Raw genomic sequence first — 14793 nt, 5'->3', positions numbered from 1 at the left:
TCCCCGTCGTTCAAGTTCATTGCCTCGGAGGCACCTGGACACAGCAACTTGTGAGGCCAGGCCGACGCCAGTCCGCAGAACATGACGCGAGCGTCTGAGTGGGGAACCGCGCGTGCTGCGTTCTCGGTTCTTCTCAAGGGAATCCCGCTATACATTCTTGTGGATCGTGCATCTCAAGCGCGCAAGCCACACGGCACCGCGGGAAAAGCAAAACGATGCATCGGCCGGGAATCGAACCCGGGCCGCCCGCGTGGCAGGCGAGCATTCTACCACTTTTGGCCTCCCAACTCCCCTTATAGCCCTCCTTACTCTCACCAAAATATGCCTTCTTCGGCGAGCTTCATCGCTATATTTGCTGGACTGTCGAACTTCGTGGAACAGTGGTATAACTTAAAACAAAATCATCTTCTGCTCAGTTAGTGTGGTGTCTTCTTCCACAGAAAAATGGAGAACTAAGAAAAATTTTATCGCGGAATTCGTGGACGGTCTTCTTTCCTCCGCTGGTTCAACTCTTCTGCTCGTAGTTCAACTAAACTCATATTCCGCTTAAAAGAAAAATATATTGTCCCTCCTGACTAACGTCAGTCACTCCGATGTAGCAGAGAGTTGTTACAAAACAGGTGTCAACGCAGGACAACAGCACAACATGACAGTTTATGTCGATGTGTGCATCACACGAAAGAAACAGAAATCACAGGAAAGTAATAAAATGAAATCGCGACAGTCCGGAAACAGAATTTAAGAGATTGGAAAAAAAACACTCCTGCAACTATGAATGTTCCACACAAACAGGCTGTATCTTCTAAAATACCCATGAAGTCTTGTGAACAAAATAAAATTCCTCAAAAGTAAAAGGACATTCCTCCCTTGGAGATAAAACCAGAACGACCCGTAGTGTGGGTGTGGCACAAGTCACCAACCATAACGCAAATAAAACAAAGAAAAGAAGGAAAAAGAAAGTAAAAATAGAACGCGTCAGCTCAGTAAATCTCAGTTCAAGGTGTTTGCCGCAGTTCCATTTCATAGCCGTAATCCAAGGCCGCCTTCAAAAAATTCGCAAACAGTTCGCGAAAGTGAACGCAATCCTTCAGTGTCATATACTGGGCCCACAAATAATCCAGGTAAATCACAGTATCAGTGACGGCCATATCGATAAGGGCATAAATCGTATGCCCTAAGATCCAGACAGTGGCGTTATTTTTCGTCCGCGGGAAAGCTTTGAAGTTAGGCACTATCACACGACGAACAGTCACAAGGTGAGGAGGCGTTCGATTAATGTGGGCGACCATTCGTTGACACAGCCGCCATACCGTCGACACCGATGCACACTCAAAACGATGTTCCCGTGTGTCCACAGCACCACATCTACCACAGTTGGCAGAGGGAAGGAGATGAATGTCGGCAAGCCGCTGGTTCGTCGCTAGGGTGTTGTTGACGATCTTAAACCAGAGCGCACTGACATCCGACGGCAACACCGGGTTGTTGATGTTTGCCCACACGTTCACCCATTCCACTGTAGGGTTCCGGAACACCAGTTTATGACGCGGAGGTTGTCCAGTCAGGGCAACGTAGAGTCCGCGGGCGGTCCTGTGTCTGTCGGTAGCCGTTGACAGAGCGTAGCTCCTCGTTAAAAAGTACTCCCGTATGTAGGACATCTTATACGGGGTGGCCGCGAGAGAGACGGGCGCCGCTTCAGAGCGTGGGCGGACCACTGAACCACCGATGCTCAGACCAGTAGCAATCTTTCGCTGCTTCCCGAGCAGATGTCTCGAGATAACGTGGGACTGCCGTCAAGCGCCGTAGCATTCTGTCGAGAAAATGCTGCAGACGCTGAATCCTGCACTGTACTGCCTAAAAATGCCGCCAGAACGCCGTCCTCTGCGTCCTCTTGCGTCGCCGGCGCCGACTCTTGCCAAAGGGTGCGAAATGTGCATGGATACGCCGTGCGAATGCATCTGCATGTGCTCCCCTAGCCTACCTCGTAATGCGCCTAGGGCTACGATCACCTTCGGCCGCTGCCGACTGGCGGGAAGCCGACACAGCGCGGCGTGGGGGCGCCCGGTTGTGCGGTGGTGGTGTAAAGGTCAGCATAGTTGCCTTGCAAGCAGTTGATCCGGGTTCGATTCCCGGCCACCGCAGCAGGCTTTCAGCTTTGCGTATGAGTACTTTTGCCACGCGCCGTTAAATTAATGTTCTTTCTCCCTCTTACTCGCTGCAGACCAGCCTACAGTGTGTCTCGACTTGTCTCGACTTTGCTCAGCTGACGCGAGAGCTGACGCTCTCCAGTCGGCCTATATCAAAACGACAAGCACGAGAAACGACTGAGAGAGGCAGGGAGAGGCGAGGCGGTGGACACACAGCACGCCCCTTCATTTCACGGTGGCGTCTCCCTCACTGAATCGGTCTGCAGCTGCGAAAACAAAGGAGAAAGAAAAATAGGAAGCAAAATTGCCAACAGTACCCTGTGTTCCCATGCGGTCACCCGCCCAAGCACTGACAAGGGCCAAAGTTGTTACACGTCGGCAATCGGGCATTTTCATTCATTTTCTCTTTGCCGTATGAGAACCAGCGTATTCAACATATTGTGACCATTGCCGAGCGAATGCTGCAGCGCTTCCCGACGAGTCGGGTTCGGATCCTCTGCCAACGTCCACGCACGGCGATGATCTTTTGGTCATCACACTCGCCAGCTGAAATCGGCGCTGCCTTTTCGTAGTAGTAAAAGCCTACTGGCCCGTAGGGGGATCGAACCCACGACCTTCGCGTTATTAGCACGACGCTCTAACCAACTGAGCTAACGGGCCTCGACGCGGACGGTTGCTCAGCCCTACGCTGGAAACACGTCGCATGAAGCCACACGCCACTTCTAGGGTCACCGTGTGTCTGCTTCGCCCGTCTATGTTCTGCTGGCGGTCACGAAACAGTAGCTGTACTGCGAGCAGGACGGGAAACGGCAGCACGCACTGCTGAAACTTGAGACGATTCGTGTGGAAAAAATTCCGTTCCGGTTCCGGCAATCGAGCCCGGGCCTCCGGGGTGATAGCCAGGCATCCTAGCCACTAGATCTCACCGGATTTGGGCGTCCGTTCGACGGATCGGATGGTCTCTCGCACCCTTCTCTCTTTGCGAACGTCATTGCGCATACTGGCTGGCAAGGCGCGCACCTCAAAAGTCTCAGAGCAATGCTTTTGGCTTCATGCTCTACTGGGAGAAGAGGAAAAGGAAAGCTGTCAGTATCAATAACAGGAAGTATAAATTTTCTCTCTGAAGCGTTGAAACGTTGTGGATAACAAACAAGAAATAAGTTCGAGCCGTAGCGACAGCACCACCGTGAGTCACAGAAAATTAAATGCCCCGGGTGAGGATCGAACTCACGACCTTAAAATTATGAGACTTACGCGCTGACTACTGCGCTACCGAGGCACGGGGCGGACCGTTGGTCCTGGGAACTGGGCAAGTAGCGTACCCATTGTTAGACGCAGAGATACACTACTTGGTGGATAACGTGTTCTGTTGCTACACGTGCATTGCCGGCCCAGTTGATTGTGGTGGTGCTGCAGCTTTTGCAACGATGGGCAGTACTCCCCGTCGTTCAAGTTCATTGCCTCGGAGGCACCTGGACACAGCAACTTGTGAGGCCAGGCCGACGCCAGTCCGCAGAACATGACGCGAGCGTCTGAGTGGGGAACCGCGCGTGCTGCGTTCTCGGTTCTTCTCAAGGGAATCCCGCTATACATTCTTGTGGATCGTGCATCTCAAGCGCGCAAGCCACACGGCACCGCGGGAAAAGCAAAACGATGCATCGGCCGGGAATCGAACCCGGGCCGCCCGCGTGGCAGGCGAGCATTCTACCACTATTTTTTTTTTTTTTTTTTTTTTTTTTTGGCCTCCCAACTCCCCTTATAGCCCTCCTTACTCTCACCAAAATATGCCTTCTTCGGCGAGCTTCATCGCTATATTTGCTGGACTGTCGATCTTCGTGGAACAGTGGTATAACTTAAAACAAAATCATCTTCTGCTCAGTTAGTGTGGTGTCTTCTTCCACAGAAAAATGGAGAACTAAGAAAAATTTTATCGCGGAATTCGTGGACGGTCTTCTTTCCTCCGCTGGTTCAACTCTTCTGCTCGTAGTTCAACTAAACTCATATTCCGCTTAAAAGAAAAATATATTGTCCCTCCTGACTAACGTCAGTCACTCCGATGTAGCAGAGAGTTGTTACAAAACAGGTGGCAACGCAGGACAACAGCACAACATGACAGTTTATGTCGATGTGTGCATCACACGAAAGAAACAGAAATCACAGGAAAGTAATAAAATGAAATCGCGACAGTCCGGAAACAGAATTTAAGAGATTGGAAAAAAAACACTCCTGCAACTATGAATGTTCCACACAAACAGGCTGTATCTTCTAAAATACCCATGAAGTCTTGTGAACAAAATAAAATTCCTCAAAAGTAAAAGGACATTCCTCCCTTGGAGATAAAACCAGAACGACCCGTAGTGTGGGTGTGGCACAAGTCACCAACCATAACGCAAATAAAACAAAGAAAAGAAGGAAAAAGAAAGTAAAAATAGAACGCGTCAGCTCAGTAAATCTCAGTTCAAGGTGTTTGCCGCAGTTCCATTTCATAGCCGTAATCCAAGGCCGCCTTCAAAAAATTCGCAAACAGTTCGCGAAAGTGAACGCAATCCTTCAGTGTCATATACTGGGCCCACAAATAATCCAGGTAAATCACAGTATCAGTGACGGCCATATCGATAAGGGCATAAATCGTATGCCCTAAGATCCAGACAGTGGCGTTATTTTTCGTCCGCGGGAAAGCTTTGAAGTTAGGCACTATCACACGACGAACAGTCACAAGGTGAGGAGGCGTTCTATTAATGTGGGCGACCATTCGTTGACACAACCGCCATACCGTCGACACCGATGCACACTCAAAACGATGTTCCCGTGTGTCCACAGCACCACATCTACCACAGTTGGCAGAGGGAAGGAGATGAATGTCGGCAAGCCGCTGGTTCGTCGCTAGGGTGTTGTTGACGATCTTAAACCAGAGCGCACTGACATCCGACGGCAACACCGGGTTGTTGATGTTTGCCCACACGTTCACCCATTCCACTGTAGGGTTCCGGAACACCAGTTTATGACGCGGAGGTTGTCCAGTCAGGGCAACGTAGAGTCCGCGGGCGGTCCTGTGTCTGTCGGTAGCCGTTGACAGAGCGTAGCTCCTCGTTAAAAAGTACTCCCGTATGTAGGACATCTTATACGGGGTGGCCGCGAGAGAGACGGGCGCCGCTTCAGAGCGTGGGCGGACCACTGAACCACCGATGCTCAGACCAGTAGCAATCTTTCGCTGCTTCCCGAGCAGATGTCTCGAGATAACGTGGGACTGCCGTCAAGCGCCGTAGCATTCTGTCGAGAAAATGCTGCAGACGCTGAATCCTGCACTGTACTGCCTAAAAATGCCGCCAGAACGCCGTCCTCTGCGTCCTCTTGCGTCGCCGGCGCCGACTCTTGCCAAAGGGTGCGAAATGTGCATGGATACGCCGTGCGAATGCATCTGCATGTGCTCCCCTAGCCTACCTCGTAATGCGCCTAGGGCTACGATCACCTTCGGCCGCTGCCGACTGGCGGGTAGCCGACACAGCGCGGCGTGGGGGCGCCCGGTTGTGCGGTGGTGGTGTAAAGGTCAGCATAGTTGCCTTGCAAGCAGTTGATCCGGGTTCGATTCCCGGCCACCGCAGCAGGCTTTCAGCTTTGCGTATGAGTACTTTTGCCACGCGCCGTTAAATTAATGTTCTTTCTCCCTCTTACTCGCTGCAGACCAGCCTACAGTGTGTCTCGACTTGTCTCGACTTTGCTCAGCTGACGCGAGAGCTGACGCTCTCCAGTCGGCTTATATCAAAACGACAAGCACGAGAAACGACTGAGAGAGGCAGGGAGAGGCGAGGCGGTGGACACACAGCACGCCCCTTCATTTCACGGTGGCGTCTCCCTCACTGAATCGGTCTGCAGCTGCGAAAACAAAGGAGAAAGAAAAATAGGAAGCAAAATTGCCAACAGTACCCTGTGTTCCCATGCGGTCACCCGCCCAAGCACTGACAAGGGCCAAAGTTGTTACACGTCGGCAATCGGGCATTTTCTTTCATTTTCTCTTTGCCGTATGAGAACCAGCGTATTCAACATATTGTGACCATTGCCGAGCGAATGCTGCAGCGCTTCCCGACGAGTCGGGTTCGGATCCTCTGCCAACGTCCACGCACGGCGATGATCTTTTGGTCATCACACTCGCCAGCTGAAATCGGCGCTGCCTTTTCGTAGTAGTAAAAGTCTACTGGCCCGTGGGGGGATCGAACCCACGACCTTCGCGTTATTAGCACGACGCTCTAACCAACTGAGCTAACGGGCCTCGACGCGGACGGTTGCTCAGCCCTACGCTGGAAACACGTCGCATGAAGCCACACGCCACTTCTAGGGTCACCGTGTGTCTGCTTCGCCCGTCTATGTTCTGCTGGCGGTCACGAAACAGTAGCTGTACTGCGAGCAGGACGGGAAACGGCAGCACGCACTGCTGAAACTTGAGACGATTCGTGTGGAAAAAATTCCGTTCCGGTTCCGGCAATCGAGCCCGGGCCTCCGGGGTGATAGCCAGGCATCCTAGCCACTAGATCTCACCGGATTTGGGCGTCCGTTCGACGGATCGGATGGTCTCTCGCACCCTTCTCTCTTTGCGAACGTCATTGCGCATACTGGCTGGCAAGGCGCGCACCTCAAAAGTCTCAGAGCAATGCTTTTGGCTTCATGCTCTACTGGGAGAAGAGGAAAAGGAAAGCTGTCAGTATCAATAACAGGAAGTATAAATTTTCTCTCTGAAGCGTTGAAACGTTGTGGATAACAAACAAGAAATAAGTTCGAGCCGTAGCGACAGCACCACCGTGAGTCACAGAAAATTAAATGCCCCGGGTGAGGATCGAACTCACGACCTTAAAATTATGAGACTTACGCGCTGACTACTGCGCTACCGAGGCACGGGGCGGACCGTTGGTCCTGGGAACTGGGCAAGTAGCGTACCCATTGTTAGACGCAGAGATACACTACTTGGTGGATAACGTGTTCTGTTGCTACACGTGCATTGCCGGCCCAGTTGATTGTGGTGGTGCTGCAGCTTTTGCAACGATGGGCAGTACTCCCCGTCGTTCAAGTTCATTGCCTCGGAGGCACCTGGACACAGCAACTTGTGAGGCCAGGCCGACGCCAGTCCGCAGAACATGACGCGAGCGTCTGAGTGGGGAACCGCGCGTGCTGCGTTCTCGGTTCTTCTCAAGGGAATCCCGCTATACATTCTTGTGGATCGTGCATCTCAAGCGCGCAAGCCACACGGCACCGCGGGAAAAGCAAAACGATGCATCGGCCGGGAATCGAACCCGGGCCGCCCGCGTGGCAGGCGAGCATTCTACCATTTTTTTTTTTTTTTTTTTTTTTTTTTTTTTTTTTTTTTTTTTTTTTGGCCTCCCAACTCCCCTTATAGCCCTCCTTACTCTCACCAAAATATGCCTTCTTCGGCGAGCTTCATCGCTATATTTGCTGGACTGTCGAACTTCGTGGAACAGTGGTATAACTTAAAACAAAATCATCTTCTGCTCAGTTAGTGTGGTGTCTTCTTCCACAGAAAAATGGAGAACTAAGAAAAATTTTATCGCGGAATTCGTGGACGGTCTTCTTTCCTCCGCTGGTTCAACTCTTCTGCTCGTAGTTCAACTAAACTCATATTCCGCTTAAAAGAAAAATATATTGTCCCTCCTGACTAACGTCAGTCACTCCGATGTAGCAGAGAGTTGTTACAAAACAGGTGTCAACGCAGGACAACAGCACAACATGACAGTTTATGTCGATGTGTGCATCACACGAAAGAAACAGAAATCACAGGAAAGTAATAAAATGAAATCGCGACAGTCCGGAAACAGAATTTAAGAGATTGGAAAAAAAACACTCCTGCAACTATGAATGTTCCACACAAACAGGCTGTATCTTCTAAAATACCCATGAAGTCTTGTGAACAAAATAAAATTCCTCAAAAGTAAAAGGACATTCCTCCCTTGGAGATAAAACCAGAACGACCCGTAGTGTGGGTGTGGCACAAGTCACCAACCATAACGCAAATAAAACAAAGAAAAGAAGGAAAAAGAAAGTAAAAATAGAACGCGTCAGCTCAGTAAATCTCAGTTCAAGGTGTTTGCCGCAGTTCCATTTCATAGCCGTAATCCAAGGCCGCCTTCAAAAAATTCGCAAACAGTTCGCGAAAGTGAACGCAATCCTTCAGTGTCATATACTGGGCCCACAAATAATCCAGGTAAATCACAGTATCAGTGACGGCCATATCGATAAGGGCATAAATCGTATGCCCTAAGATCCAGACAGTGGCGTTATTTTTCGTCCGCGGGAAAGCTTTGAAGTTAGGCACTATCACACGACGAACAGTCACAAGGTGAGGAGGCGTTCGATTAATGTGGGCGACCATTCGTTGACACAGCCGCCATACCGTCGACACCGATGCACACTCAAAACGATGTTCCCGTGTGTCCACAGCACCACATCTACCACAGTTGGCAGAGGGAAGGAGATGAATGTCGGCAAGCCGCTGGTTCGTCGCTAGGGTGTTGTTGACGATCTTAAACCAGAGCGCACTGACATCCGACGGCAACACCGGGTTGTTGATGTTTGCCCACACGTTCACCCATTCCACTGTAGGGTTCCGGAACACCAGTTTATGACGCGGAGGTTGTCCAGTCAGGGCAACGTAGAGTCCGCGGGCGGTCCTGTGTCTGTCGGTAGCCGTTGACAGAGCGTAGCTCCTCGTTAAAAAGTACTCCCGTATGTAGGACATCTTATACGGGGTGGCCGCGAGAGAGACGGGCGCCGCTTCAGAGCGTGGGCGGACCACTGAACCACCGATGCTCAGACCAGTAGCAATCTTTCGCTGCTTCCCGAGCAGATGTCTCGAGATAACGTGGGACTGCCGTCAAGCGCCGTAGCATTCTGTCGAGAAAATGCTGCAGACGCTGAATCCTGCACTGTACTGCCTAAAAATGCCGCCAGAACGCCGTCCTCTGCGTCCTCTTGCGTCGCCGGCGCCGACTCTTGCCAAAGGGTGCGAAATGTGCATGGATACGCCGTGCGAATGCATCTGCATGTGCTCCCCTAGCCTACCTCGTAATGCGCCTAGGGCTACGATCACCTTCGGCCGCTGCCGACTGGCGGGAAGCCGACACAGCGCGGCGTGGGGGCGCCCGGTTGTGCGGTGGTGGTGTAAAGGTCAGCATAGTTGCCTTGCAAGCAGTTGATCCGGGTTCGATTCCCGGCCACCGCAGCAGGCTTTCAGCTTTGCGTATGAGTACTTTTGCCACGCGCCGTTAAATTAATGTTCTTTCTCCCTCTTACTCGCTGCAGACCAGCCTACAGTGTGTCTCGACTTGTCTCGACTTTGCTCAGCTGACGCGAGAGCTGACGCTCTCCAGTCGGCCTATATCAAAACGACAAGCACGAGAAACGACTGAGAGAGGCAGGGAGAGGCGAGGCGGTGGACACACAGCACGCCCCTTCATTTCACGGTGGCGTCTCCCTCACTGAATCGGTCTGCAGCTGCGAAAACAAAGGAGAAAGAAAAATAGGAAGCAAAATTGCCAACAGTACCCTGTGTTCCCATGCGGTCACCCGCCCAAGCACTGACAAGGGCCAAAGTTGTTACACGTCGGCAATCGGGCATTTTCTTTCATTTTCTCTTTGCCGTATGAGAACCAGCGTATTCAACATATTGTGACCATTGCCGAGCGAATGCTGCAGCGCTTCCCGACGAGTCGGGTTCGGATCCTCTGCCAACGTCCACGCACGGCGATGATCTTTTGGTCATCACACTCGCCAGCTGAAATCGGCGCTGCCTTTTCGTAGTAGTAAAAGTCTACTGGCCCGTGGGGGGATCGAACCCACGACCTTCGCGTTATTAGCACGACGCTCTAACCAACTGAGCTAACGGGCCTCGACGCGGACGGTTGCTCAGCCCTACGCTGGAAACACGTCGCATGAAGCCACACGCCACTTCTAGGGTCACCGTGTGTCTGCTTCGCCCGTCTATGTTCTGCTGGCGGTCACGAAACAGTAGCTGTACTGCGAGCAGGACGGGAAACGGCAGCACGCACTGCTGAAACTTGAGACGATTCGTGTGGAAAAAATTCCGTTCCGGTTCCGGCAATCGAGCCCGGGCCTCCGGGGTGATAGCCAGGCATCCTAGCCACTAGATCTCACCGGATTTGGGCGTCCGTTCGACGGATCGGATGGTCTCTCGCACCCTTCTCTCTTTGCGAACGTCATTGCGCATACTGGCTGGCAAGGCGCGCACCTCAAAAGTCTCAGAGCAATGCTTTTGGCTTCATGCTCTACTGGGAGAAGAGGAAAAGGAAAGCTGTCAGTATCAATAACAGGAAGTATAAATTTTCTCTCTGAAGCGTTGAAACGTTGTGGATAACAAACAAGAAATAAGTTCGAGCCGTAGCGACAGCACCACCGTGAGTCACAGAAAATTAAATGCCCCGGGTGAGGATCGAACTCACGACCTTAAAATTATGAGACTTACGCGCTGACTACTGCGCTACCGAGGCACGGGGCGGACCGTCGGTCCTGGGAACTGGGCAAGTAGCGTACCCATTGTTAGACGCAGAGATACACTACTTGGTGGATAACGTGTTCTGTTGCTACACGTGCATTGCCGGCCCAGTTGATTGTGGTGGTGCTGCAGCTTTTGCAACGATGGGCAGTACTCCCCGTCGTTCAAGTTCATTGCCTCGGAGGCACCTGGACACAGCAACTTGTGAGGCCAGGCCGACGCCAGTCCGCAGAACATGACGCGAGCGTCTGAGTGGGGAACCGCGCGTGCTGCGTTCTCGGTTCTTCTCAAGGGAATCCCGCTATACATTCTTGTGGATCGTGCATCTCAAGCGCGCAAGCCACACGGCACCGCGGGAAAAGCAAAACGATGCATCGGCCGGGAATCGAACCCGGGCCGCCCGCGTGGCAGGCGAGCATTCTACCACTTTTGGCCTCCCAACTCCCCTTATAGCCCTCCTTACTCTCACCAAAATATGCCTTCTTCGGCGAGCTTCATCGCTATATTTGCTGGACTGTCGAACTTCGTGGAACAGTGGTATAACTTAAAACAAAATCATCTTCTGCTCAGTTAGTGTGGTGTCTTCTTCCACAGAAAAATGGAGAACTAAGAAAAATTTTATCGCGGAATTCGTGGACGGTCTTCTTTCCTCCGCTGGTTCAACTCTTCTGCTCGTAGTTCAACTAAACTCATATTCCGCTTAAAAGAAAAATATATTGTCCCTCCTGACTAACGTCAGTCACTCCGATGTAGCAGAGAGTTGTTACAAAACAGGTGTCAACGCAGGACAACAGCACAACATGACAGTTTATGTCGATGTGTGCATCACACGAAAGAAACAGAAATCACAGGAAAGTAATAAAATGAAATCGCGACAGTCCGGAAACAGAATTTAAGAGATTGGAAAAAAAACACTCCTGCAACTATGAATGTTCCACACAAACAGGCTGTATCTTCTAAAATACCCATGAAGTCTTGTGAACAAAATAAAATTCCTCAAAAGTAAAAGGACATTCCTCCCTTGGAGATAAAACCAGAACGACCCGTAGTGTGGGTGTGGCACAAGTCACCAACCATAACGCAAATAAAACAAAGAAAAGAAGGAAAAAGAAAGTAAAAATAGAACGCGTCAGCTCAGTAAATCTCAGTTCAAGGTGTTTGCCGCAGTTCCATTTCATAGCCGTAATCCAAGGCCGCCTTCAAAAAATTCGCAAACAGTTCGCGAAAGTGAACGCAATCCTTCAGTGTCATATACTGGGCCCACAAATAATCCAGGTAAATCACAGTATCAGTGACGGCCATATCGATAAGGGCATAAATCGTATGCCCTAAGATCCAGACAGTGGCGTTATTTTTCGTCCGCGGGAAAGCTTTGAAGTTAGGCACTATCACACGACGAACAGTCACAAGGTGAGGAGGCGTTCGATTAATGTGGGCGACCATTCGTTGACACAGCCGCCATACCGTCGACACCGATGCACACTCAAAACGATGTTCCCGTGTGTCCACAGCACCACATCTACCACAGTTGGCAGAGGGAAGGAGATGAATGTCGGCAAGCCGCTGGTTCGTCGCTAGGGTGTTGTTGACGATCTTAAACCAGAGCGCACTGACATCCGACGGCAACACCGGGTTGTTGATGTTTGCCCACACGTTCACCCATTCCACTGTAGGGTTCCGGAACACCAGTTTATGACGCGGAGGTTGTCCAGTCAGGGCAACGTAGAGTCCGCGGGCGGTCCTGTGTCTGTCGGTAGCCGTTGACAGAGCGTAGCTCCTCGTTAAAAAGTACTCTCGTATGTAGGACATCTTATACGGGGTGGCCGCGAGAGAGACGGGCGCCGCTTCAGAGCGTGGGCGGACCACTGAACCACCGATGCTCAGACCAGTAGCAATCTTTCGCTGCTTCCCGAGCAGATGTCTCGAGATAACGTGGGACTGCCGTCAAGCGCCGTAGCATTCTGTCGAGAAAATGCTGCAGACGCTGAATCCTGCACTGTACTGCCTAAAAATGCCGCCAGAACGCCGTCCTCTGCGTCCTCTTGCGTCGCCGGCGCCGACTCTTGCCAAAGGGTGCGAAATGTGCATGGATACGCCGTGCGAATGCATCTGCATGTGCTCCCCTAGCCTACCTCGTAATGCGCCTAGGGCTACGATCACCTTCGGCCGCTGCCGACTGGCGGGAAGCCGACACAGCGCGGCGTGGGGGCGCCCGGTTGTGCGGTGGTGGTGTAAAGGTCAGCATAGTTGCCTTGCAAGCAGTTGATCCGGGTTCGATTCCCGGCCACCGCAGCAGGCTTTCAGCTTTGCGTATGAGTACTTTTGCCACGCGCCGTTAAATTAATGTTCTTTCTCCCTCTTACTCGCTGCAGACCAGCCTACAGTGTGTCTCGACTTGTCTCGACTTTGCTCAGCTGACGCGAGAGCTGACGCTCTCCAGTCGGCCTATATCAAAACGACAAGCACGAGAAACGACTGAGAGAGGCAGGGAGAGGCGAGGCGGTGGACACACAGCACGCCCCTTCATTTCACGGTGGCGTCTCCCTCACTGAATCGGTCTGCAGCTGCGAAAACAAAGGAGAAAGAAAAATAGGAAGCAAAATTGCCAACAGTACCCTGTGTTCCCATGCGGTCACCCGCCCAAGCACTGACAAGGGCCAAAGTTGTTACACGTCGGCAATCGGGCATTTTCATTCATTTTCTCTTTGCCGTATGAGAACCAGCGTATTCAACATATTGTGACCATTGCCGAGCGAATGCTGCAGCGCTTCCCGACGAGTCGGGTTCGGATCCTCTGCCAACGTCCACGCACGGCGATGATCTTTTGGTCATCACACTCGCCAGCTGAAATCGGCGCTGCCTTTTCGTAGTAGTAAAAGCCTACTGGCCCGTAGGGGGATCGAACCCACGACCTTCGCGTTATTAGCACGACGCTCTAACCAACTGAGCTAACGGGCCTCGACGCGGACGGTTGCTCAGCCCTACGCTGGAAACACGTCGCATGAAGCCACACGCCACTTCTAGGGTCACCGTGTGTCTGCTTCGCCCGTCTATGTTCTGCTGGCGGTCACGAAACAGTAGCTGTACTGCGAGCAGGACGGGAAACGGCAGCACGCACTGCTGAAACTTGAGACGATTCGTGTGGAAAAAATTCCGTTCCGGTTCCGGCAATCGAGCCCGGGCCTCCGGGGTGATAGCCAGGCATCCTAGCCACTAGATCTCACCGGATTTGGGCGTCCGTTCGACGGATCGGATGGTCTCTCGCACCCTTCTCTCTTTGCGAACGTCATTGCGCATACTGGCTGGCAAGGCGCGCACCTCAAAAGTCTCAGAGCAATGCTTTTGGCTTCATGCTCTACTGGGAGAAGAGGAAAAGGAAAGCTGTCAGTATCAATAACAGGAAGTATAAATTTTCTCTCTGAAGCGTTGAAACGTTGTGGATAACAAACAAGAAATAAGTTCGAGCCGTAGCGACAGCACCACCGTGAGTCACAGAAAATTAAATGCCCCGGGTGAGGATCGAACTCACGACCTTAAAATTATGAGACTTACGCGCTGACTACTGCGCTACCGAGGCACGGGGCGGACCGTCGGTCCTGGGAACTGGGCAAGTAGCGTACCCATTGTTAGACGCAGAGATACACTACTTGGTGGATAACGTGTTCTGTTGCTACACGTGCATTGCCGGCCCAGTTGATTGTGGTGGTGCTGCAGCTTTTGCAACGATGGGCAGTACTCCCCGTCGTTCAAGTTCATTGCCTCGGAGGCACCTGGACACAGCAACTTGTGAGGCCAGGCCGACGCCAGTCCGCAGAACATGACGCGAGCGTCTGAGTGGGGAACCGCGCGTGCTGCGTTCTCGGTTCTTCTCAAGGGAATCCCGCTATACATTCTTGTGGATCGTGCATCTCAAGCGCGCAAGCCACACGGCACCGCGGGAAAAGCAAAACGATGCATCGGCCGGGAATCGAACCCGGGCCGCCCGCGTGGCAGGCGAGCATTCTACCACTTTTTTTTTTTTTTTTTTTTTTTTTTTTTTTTTTTTTTTTTTTTTTTTTTTTTTTTTTTGGCCTCCCAACTCCCCTTATAGCCCTCCTTACTCTCACCAAAATATGCCTTCTTCGGCGAGCTTCA

General features: G+C 51.8%; 12 non-coding genes across 12 annotated transcripts; 4 read left to right on the top strand and 8 right to left on the bottom strand.

Annotated features, from left to right (window-relative positions):
- The first annotated feature begins 2066 nt into the window (after positions 1–2066).
- Positions 2067–2138, top strand: Trnaa-ugc. Its single transcript has one exon. It is a non-coding gene; the product is annotated as a tRNA-Ala (tRNA).
- A 592-nt stretch (positions 2139–2730) lies between these two features.
- On the bottom strand, positions 2731–2804 carry Trnai-aau. The gene has a single exon. It is a non-coding gene; the product is annotated as a tRNA-Ile (tRNA).
- A 546-nt stretch (positions 2805–3350) lies between these two features.
- Trnam-cau lies at positions 3351–3423 on the bottom strand. The gene has a single exon. It is a non-coding gene; the product is annotated as a tRNA-Met (tRNA).
- Positions 3424–5673: 2250 nt separating this feature from the next.
- Trnaa-ugc lies at positions 5674–5745 on the top strand. Its single transcript has one exon. It is a non-coding gene; the product is annotated as a tRNA-Ala (tRNA).
- A 592-nt stretch (positions 5746–6337) lies between these two features.
- Positions 6338–6411, bottom strand: Trnai-aau. The gene has a single exon. It is a non-coding gene; the product is annotated as a tRNA-Ile (tRNA).
- Positions 6412–6957: 546 nt separating this feature from the next.
- Positions 6958–7030, bottom strand: Trnam-cau. Its single transcript has one exon. It is a non-coding gene; the product is annotated as a tRNA-Met (tRNA).
- A 2267-nt stretch (positions 7031–9297) lies between these two features.
- On the top strand, positions 9298–9369 carry Trnaa-ugc. The gene has a single exon. It is a non-coding gene; the product is annotated as a tRNA-Ala (tRNA).
- A 592-nt stretch (positions 9370–9961) lies between these two features.
- On the bottom strand, positions 9962–10035 carry Trnai-aau. The gene has a single exon. It is a non-coding gene; the product is annotated as a tRNA-Ile (tRNA).
- Positions 10036–10581: 546 nt separating this feature from the next.
- Positions 10582–10654, bottom strand: Trnam-cau. Its single transcript has one exon. It is a non-coding gene; the product is annotated as a tRNA-Met (tRNA).
- Positions 10655–12879: 2225 nt separating this feature from the next.
- Positions 12880–12951, top strand: Trnaa-ugc. The gene has a single exon. It is a non-coding gene; the product is annotated as a tRNA-Ala (tRNA).
- A 592-nt stretch (positions 12952–13543) lies between these two features.
- Positions 13544–13617, bottom strand: Trnai-aau. Its single transcript has one exon. It is a non-coding gene; the product is annotated as a tRNA-Ile (tRNA).
- Positions 13618–14163: 546 nt separating this feature from the next.
- Positions 14164–14236, bottom strand: Trnam-cau. The gene has a single exon. It is a non-coding gene; the product is annotated as a tRNA-Met (tRNA).
- Positions 14237–14793: the final 557 nt, after the last annotated feature.

Source organism: Schistocerca piceifrons, unplaced genomic scaffold, assembly GCF_021461385.2.
Source record: "Schistocerca piceifrons isolate TAMUIC-IGC-003096 unplaced genomic scaffold, iqSchPice1.1 HiC_scaffold_681, whole genome shotgun sequence".
NCBI lineage: Eukaryota > Metazoa > Arthropoda > Insecta > Orthoptera > Acrididae > Schistocerca > Schistocerca piceifrons.
This window is presented reverse-complemented; position numbering and strand designations above follow the sequence as displayed.